At 43.8% G+C, this 20151-nt stretch overlaps 1 protein-coding gene across 5 annotated transcripts in view; it reads left to right on the top strand.

Moving 5' to 3' along the window:
- The first annotated feature begins 611 nt into the window (after positions 1–611).
- TOGARAM2 (TOG array regulator of axonemal microtubules 2) overlaps positions 612–20151 on the top strand; it is a 161589-nt gene continuing 142049 nt past the window's right edge. For 3 of the 5 annotated variants that reach the window (XM_030196134.1, XM_030196133.1, XM_030196129.1), the window contains exon 1: positions 612–743. The gene's annotated coding sequence lies outside the window, so the exon portion shown is untranslated. Of the gene's footprint in view, positions 744–6192; positions 6250–6381; positions 6471–20151 lie in introns of those variants that run through there. The other 2 variants (XM_030196131.1, XM_030196130.1) reach the window with 2 other exon arrangements.

Raw genomic sequence — 20151 nt, 5'->3', positions numbered from 1 at the left:
CAATAAAAAAAGGTATCATCTTATTTTCTTTTCCATGTTTTATTTTGTTTGATTTCTATTGATAACCTTTGTGTATGGTGTAGCGCTATAGAAATGATAAGTAGTAGTAGTAGCTGAATGAAAAAAAACAGTGAACATGGCACTAATAAAAATACACACACAAAAAAACAAAACAAAACAAAACTGAGCACAACAAATAAATATTTATATAACTTTATTGAGTTTTTTTTTTTTAAAGAATTATTTGTATAGCATGAGTAAATGGGAATTTTTCCCAATATTTTAAGAGCTTCAATAAGGGTTTCTGTTATAGTTCACTAATAAAAAAAGATAACAATAATTGACAAAACTTCACTAAATCCTAAAAAAAGTAATATTGTTGGGTCAAAAAAATGAAAGGGGACTTAAGAATAAGAACCAGAGCGTGAAAGCAGTGCCAGAGCCAGGCGAGCTCCCAGCCCTTCCATTACCATAACAATACCGAGCTGCGCCCCGCCAGGTGAGCGCTCGCACTGTGCTGCCGGCCGGTTGCTACGCAGCCTTGTTTGTTCCCTGACTGGGCTTCGAGGAGCCTCCTCCTCCTCCTCCTCCTCCTGCACCTGTGTCTGCCACTCTGCACTGCTCCCCGGCTCAGGGAGAAACCCGCAGGCAGTGCCAGCTCTCGGGGATGCAGCAGTCTACACCTGCCCTAGTGGTTACCGGAGCGGTGAGCAGTTGACAAATGGAAAGCTGAACACGGAAAGGTCAGTTTAGCAATCTGGCTGAAAGTGACTTCTCATTTCTCTTCTTCTGGAAGAAGGATGGGGCGTCTGAAAGCGGGCTGTGTGGGTGTACAGGCATCTTAGAGAAGGGACGCACTGTTGACCTTACTACAATTTACTTTCAGGTGGCTCAGGGCAGGGCTAGGAATTGTTTTTCTTAAGTGGAGGGGGAGTTCAGGAAGAATCACAGGTAGAGAGAAGTCCATTCCTTCTCTGCACTGCATGAAGGGCATTCCATTATCACAGATGGACTGGTTAACCAGATTGATAGGCGAGTGATAGTGAGATTGACAGACCTACAGAACCAGTTGTGTCCGAACTGTCTAGACACTTCCAGTACAGGAGGCCTTCATGACTGTAGATGGACCCCAGAGAGACAGACTTAGTGGCCTTCTGGTATAAATGCACCCTCCCCCCCTCCAATAGCAAACCCCCATCATACCAAGTGGAGGTCTGTCATTCCATGTTCCCAGCCCTCCTGTTAAATAGAGGAGCCTCACTCACAAATACCTCTTTATAACACTGGCCCTAAGTCCTAGCCCTCTTGTTATAGACAGGACCCCTCCTTGCAAACATCTCCAGCTCTCATCACTCCTGTTATACAGAGGAGCCCCACTCACAAACAACTCCTTAAGCTCTGTATCCACAATACATAGCCTTCCTGTTATAAAGAGAACTTCCCCTCGTACTCACCTCCTTATATCACTAAAACCCCAGCTCCTAGCCCTCCTGTTATAAAAAGAACCCCCCCCCCCCCACTCACAAACCACTCCTTATAACTCTGTATCCCCAGCCCCCTACCTGCCTGGTATACAAACACCTCTGATGCTTTCCAAAGGGACACCGCCAAGTTTGTTTCAACTGAGAAGCTAAATGTGTTTCTCTAGTTAGGATTTGATATACAGGGTGAGGCAAAAACAAACAAAAAAAAAGTAACCCTGTACAGTTTTCTTTGCTGTTTTCTCAGTAACCGCTTGGAATTTCAATGTGAAATTTTACAGCTTTATTTGTTGTTGTTACTATCTATGTTTATTAGCTGAGTAGAATGAGATTATCTTTAAACATGGCAAAGTTACAAACTTTTTAGCATGACCACCCAGCGATTTTCACATGTTCAAAAATGTTTGCACTGTAAAACTGTATCAAATGGAAGAAAGTCGGGGAAGACCAATTTGATTCCAACTTTAAAATATAATGCAATATAATAAAACAGTTAGTTAATAGGTCCACACTTGAGTAGTATACCATACAAACAAGTAATGTGTAACATAAGTCTGTAGATTCAGACTCAACACAGAGATCTGTGTTTCGGCTATTAAAGCCTTCCTCAGGAGTCTCAAGATCTAGTCAAGTAGGTGTCAAATTTGTGTGTAGGTAAAATAATTTTTAAATGAGTCTGCATGTGTGAAGAATACACACTGAGAGACAATACTAATACTGTTAGTGTTGCAAAGAACCATCAGTAACAAAGCAAAACACTTCAATACTAATACTGTCAGTGTTGCAAAGAACCATCAGTAACAAAGCAAAACACTTCAAAGTGCATTGTAAAACTACCTTTATTTGAGTAAGATAGGCAACCGTGACACCCTGACCCAGCTCCCTTTCCACCATGAACCTCAATTAAATAAATAACAACACATACAGTTTGTTAATTAAGTGGGAACAACTTGGCCTCAGCTTTATTAGAAAGACATGACTGTATTTAATACAAACAGCCAAACCAGGATATCTGAGCCAAACTGTAGACTCTTACAGCTTCAAATAATACACCCAGTCTGCCGCCATAAGCAAGACTGTCCCATGCACTAGATGCTGTACGCAGGATGCTCCCGCCACACATCAAGGTGCATCCAATCCAGTTGCAGTGAACGCATCTGCATTAAACCATAACTTGATTAATTAGCACTAATCCAATCACCCAGGCTTGGGTATTCCCGCCATCCAAGCTGCAACATGCCTAGAATAGAAAAACAGCAAGCAAAGGGTTGGTGGGAGGGTAGGCTACTCCCCGTAATGTCCCCGGCAGCAAAGAGGGCTCTTCCTATCAGCTTGTAGGCTTTTAAGACCTTGATTCCAGCATCTCCCTTCCTAGCAGAGAACCCTAGCTTTGACGCGGAAAAATTATCTTCTGGCTGTCTGTCCTCCCTGCCTCTCTGCAACAACCCCTTGCTGCCGGGGTATGGGTGCTCGGGTGCACGGTGCCATGTTAATGTCGGCTTTGTGCACTCGGGCCCTCCACCTTGTTACATTAAAAAACAAACAAACAAACAAACCCTGGAGTACCAGCTTACTGTTAATGATGCCACAGTGACGTAGTCTTTTGTCTAGGGAGCAATGTTGTAGGCCTATCACAAGCTCCACCCACAAATAATCGCTGACGTCAAGGAAGCACTGCAGATGACCTGGGACAGCCTACCATAGGGACCAATCGACAAGACTATTAAGAACTTTCCAAAGCAACTGAACGCCTGTGCTAAAGCTGGGGGTGGACACTTTGAGCATTCACAGTGACTATGAAATTCTGGCACATTGTTAATTGTATCATTTGAATGAAGTTATTGTACTGTGTTTTAGCTCAAACATTTTTATTTATTTATTTATTTGTTGCATTTGTATCCCACATTTTCCCACCTATTTGCAGGCTTAATGTGGCATACATAGTACTGTAGAGGCATTCGCCAGTTCGGTAAAGAAACAAATACAGGTGATAATATGGTTGAGTAAAGAACATATGTTTCAGTTACAATCAGAATCAAGGAGGGGAGAGATTATTTAATGTTCGGTACAAGCTTTGGTTGTGATGTGTTGCAGGGCTCAGGCATCTAAGTTGGGTCGGCGGGGTATGCCTTTCCGAACAGGTAAGTCTTCAGTGATTTCCTAAAGTTTAGGTGGTCCTAGGTTGTTTTCACAGGTTTAGGCAGTGCGTTCCATAGTTGTGTGTCTGTATAGGAGAAGCTGGATGCATAGGTTGCTTTGTATTTAATTTAATGTCAGTAACATCAACATAGCTTAAGATAATTAAATGTTGTTTAATAGTAATTTGTAAATATGATGACTAAACAAGTATGTAAAATTTCTCATTGAAATTCAAAGTGGTTGTTGAGAAAACGGCAAAAAACTCTAGGGATTACTTTTTGTTTTTCTTGCCTCTCTCTGTATGTGGTTTGAAGACTCATTCTTAGGGGTTTTTATTTTCCCAATGCTGGATTTTATAAAATATTTCCCATGCAAAATTATAGAAAAGGTCTCAAATTTGCAAAATCCCCGAACCCTGTAAATAGCTAAACATCCAGAAATCACCAGGCAAGAGGAATTTTCCTCAGCAACCCCCCCCCCCCCCAAATAAAGGTCTGCACAATATTCACTGAAACCTATGAGAGTTTTCATGTTTGCCCTCTTAGATTACCAAAATGTTATTTGTAAAAAAAAAAATCTGAAGGACGCTCCTGTGACTTGTTGAATACATGCTGAATTTCAGTGAATGCACTCGCTGGGGAAACTTTTAACAAAACTTTCTCTGTGAACCTGGGGAAAATGCAAACATTCCATCAAACTGGAAACCAGGCATGCAACCCATCTTCTTCTAATCTGATTTTACATACAGTGGGGGAAATAAGTATTTGATCCCTTGCTGATTTTGTAAGTTTGCCCACTGACAAAGACATGAGCAGCCCATAATTGAAGGGTAGGTTATTGGTAACAGTGAGAGATAGCACATCACAAATTAAATCCGGAAAATCACATTGTGGAAAGTATATGAATTTATTTGCATTCTGCAGAGGGAAATAAGTATTTGATCCCTCTGGCAAACAAGACCTAATACTTGGTGGCAAAACCCTTGTTGGCAAGCACAGCGGTCAGACGTCTTCTGTAGTTGATGATGAGGTTTGCACACATGTCAGGAGGAATTTTGGTCCACTCCTCTTTGCAGATCATCTCTAAATCATTAAGAGTTCTGGGCTGTCGCTTGGCAACTCGCAGCTTCAGCTCCCTCCATAAGTTTTCAATGGGATTAAGGTCTGGTGACTGGCTAGGCCACTCCATGACCCTAATGTGCTTCTTCCTGAGCCACTCCTTTGTTGCCTTGGCTGTATGTTTTGGGTCATTGTCGTGCTGGAAGACCCAGCCACGACCCATTTTTAAGGCCCTGGCGGAGGGAAGGAGGTTGTCACTCAGAATTGTACGGTACATGGCCCCATCCATGCTCCCATTGATGCGGTGAAGTAGTCCTGTGCCCTTAGCAGAGAAACACCCCCAAAACATAACATTTCCACCTCCATGCTTGACAGTGGGGACGGTGTTCTTTGGGTCATAGGCAGCATTTCTCTTCCTCCAAACACGGCGAGTTGAGTTCATGCCAAAGAGCTCAATTTTTGTCTCATCTGACCACAGCACCTTCTCCCAATCACTCTCGGCATCATCCAGGTGTTCACTGGCAAACTTCAGACGGGCCGTCACATGTGCCTTCCGGAGCAGGGGGACCTTGCGGGCACTGCAGGATTGCAATCCGTTATGTCGTAATGTGTTACCAATGGTTTTCGTGGTGACAGTGGTCCCAGCTGCCTTGAGATCATTGACAAGTTCCCCCCTTGTAGTTGTAGGCTGATTTCTAACCTTCCTCATGATCAAGGATACCCCACGAGGTGAGATTTTGCGTGGAGCCCCAGATCTTTGTCGATTGACAGTCATTTTGTACTTCTTCCATTTTCTTACTATGGCACCAACAGTTGTCTCCTTCTCGCCCAGCGTCTTACTGATGGTTTTGTAGCCCATTCCAGCCTTGTGCAGGTGTATGATCTTGTCCCTGACATCCTTAGACAGCTCCTTGCTCTTGGCCATTTTGTAGAGGTTAGAGTCTGACTGATTCACTGAGTCTGTGGACAGGTGTCTTTCATACAGGTGACCATTGCCGACAGCTGTCTGTCATGCAGGTAACGAGTTGATTTGGAGCATCTACCTGGTCTGTAGGGGCCAGATCTCTTACTGGTTGGTGGGGGATCAAATACTTATTTCCCTCTGCAGAATGCAAATAAATTCATATACTTTCCACAATGTGATTTTCCGGATTTAATTTGTGATGTGCTATCTCTCACTGTTACCAATAACCTACCCTTCAATTATGGGCTGCTCATGTCTTTGTCAGTGGGCAAACTTACAAAATCAGCAAGGGATCAAATACTTATTTCCCCCACTGTATCTCTGTGGGGAGACATACCATTTGTCTGGGTATGCATTCCTCAAACTGTGCCAGGACAAGGACCCTCAGGATTTACTTTCACAGACTGCACTATCCAGGTCTGGCAGCTTCATGTGACAGGGTATTGGGTGAAGGGCGATAAAGGGAGGTATATGATTAACCAGAGTACAGTCCAACAGATTCATTTATTAGCGCCTCTAGGTTGTTCTACTCCTTTATCTGAGTAACAGAGCCCTGGTGTAGTTTCAGAAGCTTATGGGTTGAAATCACAGACTGGATGAGGCCCTGGTATGTGAACTTTCTTGTTTGCTTACAGTTAATTATTGCTAGTTTTGCAGAATGATGAGATTTTTGGTTTCCTGGCCAGTGTTTTTTTGTTCACGTTATGAATCTTAGGACAGCACACATCAGACTCATATAAGATAAGTCGTGTGTTCTTGGGATTTGCTTAAGAGAAAACTAGAACAAAAAACTGCTTGCGAAGCGCTTGTGAATTATTAACAATTAAGGTATTGATATTCTTTTTTTTTTACCTTGTTTTTGTTGTTGTAACTAAAATAGACTTAACACTAGTTTTATTAAATTAATCCTGAGTGAAATGGCAGTGCAGTTTTACATTAAAACTAAAAGATGTTTGACTTGTCACAGGATTGAAATATAATGGCTCTCTGAATGGTCTACTTCCTTAATGGAAACCAACTCAGCAAATAGTAGGCACAATGCTCATTTGTGTCTACTGTTTGTTGACTTGACTTGTCACAGGGCCACACAACGTTTCCTGCTGTTGGTTCTTCAACAAACACTTTTGGAACCAGTGAATGTGAGGTTAGAAAAAGAATATGCTTGGATTGCATTACCTCATAGCTGTTTTACATGAATGTGCTACTGTGCTGCCTATTAAGTATTCATTTGTATTGTGTATTGTGGTGAGATTGTATCACATATGAATGTTCTACTGTGCTACTGACACTGTATCGTATTATTGCTATTATTAGGATTTAATTTATCTGTCTCAAAATTTTACTTCACTGTTCTCATTGTGTGTTAAGCTGATATCTGGTCATTTTACAATTGTTATGTTGTTAAAACAGTGTAAGTTGCTTATGTCAAACTGCCTTGGGTGAATCTTTTCATAAAGGCAGTTAATAAATAAATATTCCGATAAGCAATATGTTCTTATAATATGGGACAGATGAAATAGAATGGTCTTTTGAGAAGCTTGCTGTGATGGGAAACAGTGTAATTGCTCAAGATGTGTATAATTTCTGAAGAAGGCACTTGTAGGACACTAGCAGGCTTATTTTCAAAAGAGAAGGGTGCCCATCTTCTGACATAAATCGGGAGATGGGCGTCCTTCTCTCAGGGTCGCCCAAATCGGCATAATCGAAAGCCGATTTTGGGCATCCTCAACTGCTTTCCATCGCAGGGACGACCAAAGTTCACGGGGGCCTGTCAGCACCGTAACGAAGGCAGGACTGGGGCATGATTAAGAGATGGGTGTCCTCAGCCAATAATGGAAAAAAGAAGGGTGTCCCTGACAAGCACTTGGCCGACTTTACTTGGTCCATTTTTTCTTGCGACCAAGCCTCAAAAGGTGCCCGAACTGACCAGATGACCACCGGAGAGAATCGGGGATGACCTCTCCTTACTCCCCCAGTGGTCACCAACACCCTCCCACCCTAAAAAAAAAACTTAAAAATTTTTTTTTTTGCCAGCCAGCCTCAAATGTCATACCCAGCTCCATAACAGCAGTATGCAGGTCCGTGGAGCAGTTTTAGTGGGTGCAGTACACTTCAGCCAGGTGGACCCAGGCTCACCCCCCCTACCTGTTACGCTTGTGGTGGTAAATGTGAACCCTCCAAAACCCACCCGAAACCCACTGTAACCACATGTAGGTGCCCCCTTCACCCCTTAGGGCTATGGTACTGGTGTACAGTTGCGGGGAGTGGGTTTTGGGGGGGGGTTGAGGGGCTCAGCACCCAAGGTAAGGGAGCTATGCACCTGGGAACAATTTGTGAAGTCCACTGCAGTGCCCCCTAGGGTGCTCGGTTGGTGTCCTGGCATGACAGGGGGACCAGTGCACTACGAATTCTGGCTCCTCCCATGACCAAAGGGCTTGGATTTGGTCATTTTTGAGATGGACATCCTCGGTTTCCATTATGACCGAAAACCGGGGACGACCATCTCTAAGGTTGACCATCTCAACATTTAGGTCGACCATCTCTAAGATAGACCTAAATGTTGAGATTTGGGCATCTCCGATCGTTTTATCGAAATGAAAGATGGACGCCTATCTTGTTTCAATAATATGGGTTGCCCCACCCCTTCATGGGGCTGTCATGCGAGGACGCCCTCATGAAAATTTGTGCACCCCATTCGATTATGCCCCTCCACGTGAATTGGACTTCATCAGAGTGTTTGGTTCTTTCTGGGGATATTGAGGAAGCTGCTCTAATGAAGAGGTTTCTGTCAATATTGGTTTATTTAATTGGCACAATTAGTGGATATATATGATGTCAGAGAGGTGTGTCTTTGACTCTGATGGGAAGGGAGAATGTAAACAGAATGGTACAACAAACTCAATGAAACTTTTTCATTTGATTTGATTTGCTTTAGTAACTTTGTAACTGCCTTTCACAGTAATGTTTTATTTATTTATTAGGATTTATTTACCGGCTTTTTGAAGGAACTCACTCAAGGCGGTGTACAGTAAGAATAGATCAAACACGAGCAATAGGCAATTACAGCAGTAAAAATACACACCATGGTGCTAACATAAAATAACAATACAAAGTATGGTATACTACTTACAATGTCAACACAATATGTAATAGAACATTTTAATTGACAGTGAAGAGTATAAGCAAAGATGGAACATATAGATAGGTAAAAGAGTAAGAAGAGTTAGAAAATAAGGTGACTAATTTAAAGAAAGTTGCACATGAGGTCAAAGAGATAGTTAAATATTATCTCAGCTAGGGCAGGAGTGGATAAGCATGTCCTGCTGCAGTATGTGCTGCCCAGGTAACTCCTTGTGTGTGTGTAAGTGAGACTAACAAGTTAGTTACTTCTTCCATTAAAGGCCTGGTTGAAGAGCCAAGCTTTCACCTGCTTCCTGAAGTAGAGGTGGAGGGGCATAATCGAACGGAAACGCCTATCTCCATGGGTGTTTATCTCCGAGAACAGGTCTGTGAAGGGGCGGGCCGAACCGAATTTTCGAAAAAATGGACGTTTTTGAGCTGGGCGTTTGTTTTTTTTAGCGATAATGGAAACTAAAAACGCCCAGCTCAAAAACGTCCTGATCCGAGCCATTTGGTCGTGGGAGGGGCCAGGATTGGTAGTACACTGGCCCCCCTGATATGCCAGGACACCAACTGGGCACCCTAGGTCAGTGTGGTGGACTTCAGAAAAAGCTCCCACATGCATAGCTCCCTTACCACGGGTGCTGAGCTCCCAACCCCCCTCCCCCAAAACCCACTACCCACAAATGTACAACACTACCATAGCTCTTAGGGGTGAAGGGGGCACCTACATGTGGGTACAGTGGGTTTTGGAGGCCTCCCATTTACCAGCACAAGTGTTACAGGTGGGGGGGATGGGACTGGGGCCACCTGGCTGAAGTGCACTGCGGTACCCACTAAAAGTGCTCCAGGGACCTGCATACACGCAAGCCTCTAGGACTGGTTGCTGCTGTAAAACATTGGCACACCAGTTGACACCTGAAGACTAATCTCTCCGAAAACGTCCTTTATTGGAATAACCGCCTTTACTCACAGTTAACTGCAGATCAGAGGTTGTGCCCCACTGGCAATGAGTCTCCCTGGTACTGAGATGAGCAGTAGGTCAGAGCTGGCAGAATGCTGTACAATGCCCTCTTTCAGCCACATTCAAGGGAAGAACTAAGCTCTGTAACGTGGCTAACACAGGAAAGGGAACTAAAACTGGCTTACAAAAATGGTCACTACCGCATGGACTACAACAGGAAACACAACAGGGCATACTCTGACCCAGTAGGCAGGGGGAAAAGCACCATGGGAGAAGAGCCTACCAACTACCAACATCGTGAGACTGTAACACAAGCTAATGAAATCACGGAGCCCAATACCCTACACCCAGTGGCGTACCTAGGGTAGTTGACACCCGGGGCCGGTCATTTTTTAACACCCCCCCCCCTCCAAAATCTAGTACTAGGCATGCCAAGAATACAAAACACTCAGGACCTATAGAGCAATTCTAGCATACCATAAGCAGTAATTTCTACAAGTCACACAAGGAAAAGGAAAGCATCTTAAACACTACAGTGAGTACTAGAACATCAATTCACCTACTGTAAAACGAAACCAGGCAGAATAACACAGATCGTCCATCTTACACAGTCAATGCCAACCGAAAGCCATGTCTTTTTCACAAACACAGATACACCCTAATCCACTATAGAATAAGCAATAATAACCTTTCTATTTATACAAAAATTAAACTGAACCCCCAAGATGCCAGACTCTGCATACAATGCAACACCACAGAAACAGAAAATGTTCTCTAGTACTGTGCAAAATATAAAGACAGCAGATGTAAATTTGAAAAAACTAACAAGTACCAATCACCACTTTACAAATTAACAAATAGAAATAAAACAAATATAGAAAATAAAATAATACCATTTTATTGGACTAATACATTTAGCTTTCAGAGGCCAAAACATCCTTCCTCAGGTCAATACAGTATAGTGCTGTTACAATATCCTATCCGGACCTGAGGAAGGGGGTTTTGTTCTCCGAAAGTTAGCCAAAATGTATTAAAATTAGTCCAATAAAAAGATTACCTTGTTTACATGTTCTATTATAAACATTAACACAGCTACAATACTACTTTATTCTAAAGCAAAAAAAAAAATAAAAAATATATATTTTATTTACAGTTTGTTGTCTCTGGTTTCTGCTTTCCTCATCTTCTTTTCACTGTCTTCCTTCCATCCAGCATCTGTCTTTGTTCTCTCTCTGCCATCCAGTGTCTGCCCTCTCTGCTGTCCCCTCCATCCAATGTCTGCCCTCTCTCCATACACCTTCCATCTACATCTGCCCTCTATCTCTGCCCCTTCCATCCACCATCTGCCCCTGTCTGCCCTCTCTCTCTCTCCCCCTTCCATTCACTGTCTGCCCTTTCTATCCCTTCCATCCAGTCTGCCCTTTCTCTCTGCCCTTCAATCCATCATTTGCCCTCCCTCTCCCATCCATCCAGGGTCTGCCCTCCCTCTCCCATCCATCCAGGGTCTGCCCTCCCTCTCCTCCCCCTTCCATCCAGGATCTGTCCCCTCTCTCTGCCCCTTTTTTTCAGCCCCCAGTTCCAGCTCCACTATCCCACCAGTCCCCAGTTTCAGCCCCAGTCCTTTTCTCCCACCAGTCCCGAGCTTTAGCCCCCAGCCACTTCTCCCTGTCCTCTTTTTATCCCCCAGTTTCAACCCCAGCCCGTTTCTCTCACCAGTCCTGAGCTTCAGCCCCAGCCACTTCTCCCTGCTGCCTTTCAGCCCCCAGTCCCAGTATTAGCCCCCTTATCCCACCTACCCTCCTTTCAGCCCCCAGTTTCAGCCCCCTTCATCCACATGCCTTGCCCCCCTTTTCAGCCCGACCCATTCTCCCACCTGACCCAGGCATGCCCCATTTTCCATCATGACCCCTTCTCAGACCCCAGTTCTAGCCCCCTTCTCCCATTTGAGAACCCCCACCCCAGTCCCCTTCTCCCATCTGAGAACCCCCACCCCACCCCACCCCACCCCAGTCCTTCTCCCATTTGAGAATCCCCAGAACACCCCTCTCCTCTCCCATCTGAGAACCCCCCTCCCCACCCCAGTCCCCTTCTCCCATCTGGAAACCCCTCCCCACTCTAGTCCCCTTCTCCCATCTGAAACCCCCCTCCCCATCTAAGAACCCCCACAACACCCCTCTCCCATCTGAGAACTCCCTCCCCACCGCAGTCCCCTTCTCCCATATAAAACCCCCCTCCCCTCCCCATGTGAGAACCCCAACACCCCTCTCCCATCTGAGAACCCCCTCCCCACCCCAGTCCCCTTCTCCCATATGAAAACCCCCTCCCCTCCCCATGTGAGAACCCCCACACCCCTCTCCCATCTGAGAGCCCCCTCCCACACTCCAGTCCCCTTCTCCCATATGAAAACCCCCTCCCCTCCTCTCCCCATGTGAGAACCCCCACAACACCCCTCTCCCATCTGAGAACCCCCTCCCCACTCAGTCCCCTTCTCCCATATGAAACCCCCCTCCCCTCCCCATGTGAGAACCCCCACAACACCCCTCTCCCATCTGAAAACCCCCTCCCCACTCAGTCCCCTTCTCCCATATGAAAACCCCCTCCCCTCCCCTCCCCATGTGAGAACCCCCACAATACCCCTCTCCCATCCGAGGAGCCCACCCCGACCCGACTCTCCTGCTCCCACCCCTACCTTTAAAAAAAAAATTTTGAAGCGTCGTTGCAGGCAGCGCCTTGCGTCTGCCCTGCTTGTTGTAAAATAAGTAAATCTCTTCGCTTCGTCATCGTCGGGCCTCACTATGTCCCGCCCTCCTCTGAGGTAATTTCCGCGAGGGCGGGACATAGTGAGGCCCGACGATGACGAAGCGAAGAGATTTACTTCTTTTACAACAAGCAGGGCAGACGCAAGGCGCTGCCTGCAACGACGCTTCAAAAAAATTTTTTAAAGGTAAAGTGGGAGCAGCGGGAGCAAAGCGGATCACCCCCCCACCCACTGACACCCGGGGCGGACCGCCCCCACCACCCCCCCCTTGGTACGCCACTGCCTACACCCACCACAATGCAATGCTGATGTGACCCTGTACTGCACACGAGAGCCACATCTGACCCATGGAAAGGCTGTGAGAGGATCGAACACATTCTGCTGTCATGGAGGTGGGTATGGCATTTGAGGCTGGCATATAGGCTGGAAAAAAAGTTTTTTTGGTGGGAGGGGGTTAGTGACCACTGGGGGAGTCCAGGGAGGCCATCCCCGATTCCCTCCAGTGGTCATCTGGGCAGTTGGAGCACTTTTTTGGGACTTGTTCGTGAAAAAAAAGGGTAAAAAAAAAGTGACCCAAAATCGCGGTAAAAACGCCTTTTTTTTTCGATTATCAGCTAAAGATGCCCATCTCGCCTCGACTGATAACCACGCCCCAGTTCCGCCTCCACCACACCTCCGACACGCCCCGTCAACTTTATTCGTTCACGCGACGGAGTGCAGTTGGAAACGCCCCAAATCGGCTTTTGATTATACCGATTTGGGCGCCTTTGCGAGACAAACGTCTATCTCCTGATTTAGGTCGCACTATAGGCGTTTTTCTCTTTCGAAAATAAGCTGGATAGTCTTGTGTTAAGCAGAGCCTTTCAGGCAGTGCATTCCAGAGTGTGGGGGCTATTCCGGAGAAGGCTCACTTGCAGGTATCACATTGTGTAATGTCTTTTGGAGAAGGTGTGGTTAGTGATAGTCCTTGAGAAGACCGTAATGTCCTTGGCGGTGTGTAGAGGATCATCCTATTCTTCATGTACTAAGGACCATTTCCTTTAAGGGCCTTGAAGATCAGACATAGAGTTTTTAATTTAGCCTTGTATTGTACTGGTAGCCAATGAAGTTTTTGCAAAAATGGTGTGATGTGTTCACGTTGTTTACAACCTTCTATGAGTCTTGCTGCAGCATTCTGAATCAATTGGAGCTGGTGCAGGCCCTTTGTAGTCAGACCATTGTATAGTGCATTGTAGTAATCCAGTCTTGATGTTATCATGGCATGCACAGCTGGGATAAGATTTACCTTCTCGATGTAAGGAGAAAGGCAGCGTAGCTGTCGCAAATAGTAGAAGCAGCTCTTGAAGGTTGCTTAGATTTGGGGAATCGGAGTAAGTGTTGAATCTAACTGTATTCTAAGGTTCCTGACTTGTGATTTGAGGGGGAGTTCATACTTCCCAAAAGAGATTTTGATGTCAGATATGTATCCACTTGTGTTAGGGACCCAAAGAAGCTCGGTTTTACTTGGGTTCAGGCAAAGTTTATTGTGTTTAGCTCATTCTTGAATTGATGTTAAACAGGTAATCAGTTTATTCAAGGCTTTAGGTAAGTAGCTGCACATCATCCGCGTAGATGTAGAACTGAGTGTCCATTGACTAAATCAGCTCCCTTTGTGCACTGAGGATACATTTTTCTCAAAGATAGAAGAGCTATATATTCTGTTTCTTTGGATGGGGAAAGAGAATCCAGAATAACGAAAGGAAAAAAAATAATTTTACAAGTATCCAAAAGTTGAGGGGAGCTTTGGTTTCTCAAATGACAGACTTTATTATTGAGTTTTGCAACTAGCCAGGTATATTTATTTGGATTTAGCTAACACCTTTTTCAGTAATAGCTCAAGGTGAATTACATGCAGAAACACTATAGGTATTTTCCTGTCCCCAGAGGGCTCACAATCTGACTTTGTACCTGAGGCAATGGAGGGTTAAAGTGATTTGCCAAGATTGCAAACAGCAGCACTGGGATTTGTATCTGGGTTCCCTGATTGTCAGCCACCATCACCAAAAAACACCTCGCACACGACCTTACCGAACACCTTTCCATCTAAATTCTCTTTCACCTTTGCTTATGATCGACTGTTTTTTAAATCATGTAACGATGTTATCATATCTATACTCTGTAAGCCACATTGAGCCTGCAAAAAGGTGGGAAAATGTGGGGTACAAATACAATAAATAATAATAATAATAATCATCAACTTTATTTTTATATACCTCATAGCCAACAGTGCATCTACACGGTTTATAATAGAAGTCAAAGGGAGAAAGACAAGGCATGAACAGAAATCAAGAGGTACTAGAATACAGTTAATCAAAAACCCAAGAATAAATTATCTCTACAAGAAGACACAAAAGGGAAAGGAAGGCATGAAACCAAAGGTCCAAGGTACATGCCACAGAGAGTCCCAGCCAATCAACATAGCAAAAATCAACCCCTAGGGAACGTCTGCAAAAAAAATAACATGTTTTCAAAGCAGATTTAAATTTGGCATCTGATGATTTGGAGTGGATATGCAAAAGGAGACCATTCCATGAAAAAGGTACCATCACTTGAAAGCAGGATTGATGCATATTCTCCAGTTTAACGTGAAGATGGGACAGAAGGACTAGGAGATAATGTTGAAAGGACTTCAAAGCACAAACAAAGTACTCAGACCTCGAAACTACTTCTTCACTCTGTGTTAAGCCCTGTATTAATTTGCCATTAATAAAGAGGCTGGATTGGGCAATGTATTGAAGAAATGCCAAGACCTTACACTTCACTCAATTTGTTATACCAAACATTAAACTCAAGAGAGATCTTGAATTTCATTTTTAAATCTTTTTTAGTTAATACAGTATGAAGTCTACCACTTATTTTAACTAGGACAGAGAAAACCTTTTCAGAGCATGGCATAATCTTGTTTTGTCTACACCATTTTATGATTAAGTATTTGCAAGAATGTATAACACTGGAGAAGATTTTGAGTAGATAAGGGCTAACTTCTTTAAGTTCAAAAATGTGTACTTGACTTCACAATTCAGTCTACTGCTTAGAAAAACAAGCTGGGATAGGGTGTTTTGTTAAGGGCTATGAAGGGAGAAATTAGAGTAGGGTCATTAATTTGGTCAAAAGTAGGTCACTGAAGGTTAATTTGGAAGAAAATCTTTTGAGAGTTTATTTAGATCAATTTGTTGTATCCTGGACAACTGTATGTTGCCTCTTTGTTATGCTTGATTTGTCTTATTGTTTTGTAAGTCCTTTTCTGTTTGCTGGTTTCTCAATAAAATTTTAAAACACACAAGAAGGACCTGTATGGCCTCAAAAGCCTATGTAATACACTGTTGGTCCTTTAAAAGAAACACCATAGGACCTGCAGCATGTAGAAATAACACATTACTAGAGTTTGACTGTAAAAGTTATTCCTGTTATAAGACCAATACCAAAATAAGATAGAAGCAGTTGAACACTGCACACTTACCATGTGACACAATGACACATTTTCTCAACTTGAGTATGTCTGTGTGGGGGACTCAGTGGAAAAAGAAATTATAACATGTGCCTTGGTAGGGTGACAAGGGTTTGGGTCAGTGGATGGGATGCCTTATGGTAAGTGCAAGGGGTGTTAGTACCATGGTGTGTATTTGTGTCTTCAGGAGCATGTAGGTGGTTTCTGTGTGTGGGGGGGAGGTATGAGGGGTGCTGGGTTGTGGACATGTGTGTGCATGTGTTTGTGTGTGCACGCGTGTCATACAGTCTATATTTGTGACTCTTGGCATATAGACATTTCCCTCCCCTATGTACTCTCCCCTAGTTTCTGCGCACAATTCCTCAACCTCCCACCCTTGTACCCTTTCCTCCTCTTCCTCGAACTTTTTCTACATCCTTCCTCTTCCCCTTATATTCTCCCTTCACCTCCTCTTCCCCCTCTCCTCCTTCCCATCCTTCTCCCTCTTACAGTTTCCTTTTCCTCTGGTCTCCCCCTTGCACTTCCTCCATCCTTTCCTTCCTCCCACCTAATTACCACATTCTGATGCTGGGTGGCTCTTCTAGTACTCTGTGGCTTGGGCCCTGCAGCAGTGTGCAACATTCTGTGCCATAGCTGTGGCTTTTCTTTTCTGAGCTCTGGAACTTTCTTCCATTCTCTATTTGTTTTCTTAAGAGCTATATGACATTCTGGCATAGTTTAAAAACCTGGCTCTTCAGTAATGTATTTGACTGGTTCTATTTAACTGAAGGGTTTGTTTAATATGAAGTGTTCCGGATGTATACAGAAGTTCAACACAAAAATGCTTTATTGTGTATGTATTTTATATGTTGCTATGCATTATGTTTAATTGTGATTTTTAATCTTTTTCTAATCTGCTTTGAACTATGTGGTGGAGCGGAATATAAATGTGTGAAATTAAATCAAATTCTGCCAGTGGAGGTGGGATCCCACAGATACAGTGAAGACAACATCATCACAGGTTTTTCAACTTTTGGGGGATTGGGGTCTTGGGACACTGGCATTTTTCATCACTGCCTTCTTTAGCAGGTGTAGCCTGGCTTCCTTGCCTCTCTGTTGACTTTTGCTCCAGGCTCTTCCTATCTTTATTCCTACATATTGGTTTGTTTGCAGATATGCCAACAAACCTGTGCATATGGATAGATGGACAGATAGACAGACAGATGGACCCGCCTCAGCAAGCATTATCACTTTAGCGAAAAGCAACTAAAGACAGAAATTAAAATAAGAGTTTTGTCTATTATTGAGTATGGGCAGTCATTTTTTCACCGTCATTTGAACAAATACCCTTCAAACTAACTACTCAAGGCTTATCGTAACCTTAGGATGTTGCAAATGTACAAAGCATTTTCCAGTAGACACAACATGGGAGAAAACATTTTTAGTACATAATCCTGTAAGTGTACTGAAAAGCCAAAACCTCCTTTGGAAGAGCCTGACAGCTGTGTTTCCTCAGGGCCATATTCCTTTCCTTCTTTCCAGTTTCATCCTCTCTCTGCTGCAGGATCTTTTCGCTTGAGTCTGGATACCAGCAATTAATGCTATCAAAGAGCAGAATCAGTCCACAGTAATTTGATTTAATTTAATTTTAACACTTATATTCCACTTAACCAAATGTAATTTGAGGCAGATTACAACATAAAAAATTACACAAACACATACGTCATTTTTAAGAAGCAACACATACGTCATTTTTAAGAAGAACACATATCCCCCATCAGTCCATCACAATATTAGGTTCTCTAGATCTATCTAGGGATGGGCTGTTGTTTGCAATGATATAGAAAATGTCAATGCAAGCAAAAAAAGCACAAACTGGCTTCTAGGAACAGGACAAGAGAAAACCTTATTGCAAAGACCCGACATGGGCTGTGTTTCAGCAACCAAACGCCTGCGTTAGGGGTTGCAAAAGAAAGTACTGTAATAATATTCCTTATAATGACACCACTGTTGAAACTTTAAATTAGATTCCAGGTCCTCCTATTAAAACCAAGTAATGCTGCCTTAGTGAACATGAAAAAAATCCCACCTGAAGTCTGGGATTAAAGGTGCTCTTGGGCACAGTGCAAAATCTCTCAATTCTGAAGTGCTGAGAGTGTTTTCTGGATAAAACTGTCAAAACTATTGAAACTATTTTTTCTTGAAGAATTCTTCAAGAACTTTGTTATGTCAGTTGGAACCTAGTTTGGAATTTGAAAAGAGAAGCAAAAAAAAAACTAAATGAATGTGTGATATACAGTATCTGGGTTTGTTTGTTTGATCACTTATACATGTAGCAGATTTTAGTAAATCTGCACATTATATACATATTTTTTTATAGCCTTTATCAATTTTCTCAAAACTTAGATGGTTAGCTCCTACATATCAGCCTTCAACACACACAGCCTTCTTTGACTTCTTCCATTTACAGCACTTTCTGGAAAGGACATTACAAGCTGACCGATCATGCACAGTTTGAAACAGGCAGCCATGAAATACAGTGGATGGAAAGCAGAAGGATGGGATGAAGGGTGGTCATCAGGTGAAGAGGGAATGAACTGGAGAAAATGGGAGGGTGTAAGTGGAGAGGAACCTTTCAGGACAGATGGAAAGGATTGGAAACTGGACGGAGCACAAGAGTGGAGGGAAAGAAGAAGGATGGAAGGAGGGGTGGTCATCAGGTGAAGGAAGAGGGAATGAGCAGGAGAAAAGGAGAGGAAACTTTCAGGAGAGATGGAAAGGAAACCAGACAGAGCACAAGAATGGAGGGAAAGCAGAAGGGTGGGAGGAGGGGTGATCATGCACTACGCAATTGCATCTAATTTTTTAAGTTTGCTTAAAGAAAGAAGCCAAGCCCACAATTACTGTCCATCCTTGAGCCTGGCTGCTGACGCTGGAACTTCTCTCTGCCATGGCCCTCCCTTACAGAAGAAGGAAGTTACCCCAGAAAGGGGGTGGGCTGCGGGAGACAGAAACTCTGGCATCAGCAGCATCGGCCAATGTAGCTGCTGGTGCTGCCCTGCCTGCATGGAGGAAATGGAGGTTTGGAGATGGGAGCAGAGTGCCGGAGGGGAAGAGAGAGGGGGAGTGTCGCGGTAGTGGTCAGGAGAGAGAGGGGTGTGGGCATAGGGCATGTGTCATTTGGGAGGTTAGCACTGGACCCCCCACTGCCCTGGGTCCTCAGGCACTGCCTGGTTGCCTGAATGGACAGTCCACCCTGCCTATGAAATTAGACTTAAAAACCTACTCATGTATGCTCTAGAGCAGTGATTTTCAACCCAATCCTCAGGGACCACCTGGCCAATCAGGTTTTCAGGATATCCACAATGAATATATGCATGGCAGAGATTTGCATACTAAGAAGGCAGTGCTTGCAAATTTCTGTTGTGGATATCCTGAAAATCTGACTGGCAAGGTGGACTGGGTTGGAAACCATTGCCCTAGAGGAGAGACAGAAGAAAACTGATGTGATAAAGACATTCAAGCACCTCAATGGTATAAATAATGCAGATCCAGCAAAAATTTCCAGTAGAAAGGAAGTTCTGGAATAATGGTTCTCTACTATGTCCTGGAGGACCCCCCAACCAGTTGGGTTCTCAATGAATATGCATGAATATATTTGTATGCAAGGTATGCTACAGATGCAGTAAGTATTCATTTTGGACATCTTGAAAACCACAGTTCTATAACAAGGGGGTTCTGATTTGAGGGTCCAAAAGGACGAACTTGGGAACAACATCAGGGAATATTTCTTCACAGAAAAGGTGATGAAAGTAAGAAACAGCCTCCTAGGGGAGGGGTGATGGAGAGAAAATTCAAGAATGCCTGGAACAAACACAAGAGGATTCTAAATTATGAGGATTTGAGGATAAAGCTGGAGACTGAGTGGGTTCAGTGATATTGCACCAAGAATGAAATTGGGTGCAGTAGATGGGCCTTTCGGAACTTTTCTGCCGTCACATTATCCATTTCTCCGTTGCTCTAAGATGTCTGTATCTTCCTGTGCTTGTTTGCAAAGATACCAACTTGTCAGACAACACCGAGGCTCCGCTGGGAGCAGCTTGTGACTTAAGGAGACTTCCTTTGTGAATTATTAAACATGTATTTCGCTATTCATTCTTGTCTTTCTCTCCATCTATCCCTTGGGAAGATTTTGCCCAAG

This window comes from Microcaecilia unicolor, chromosome 3 (genome assembly GCF_901765095.1).
Source record: "Microcaecilia unicolor chromosome 3, aMicUni1.1, whole genome shotgun sequence".
Classification (NCBI taxonomy): domain Eukaryota; kingdom Metazoa; phylum Chordata; class Amphibia; order Gymnophiona; family Siphonopidae; genus Microcaecilia; species Microcaecilia unicolor.
The sequence above is the reverse complement of the archived record's forward strand: the minus strand, read 5'-3'. Positions and strand labels throughout refer to the sequence as shown.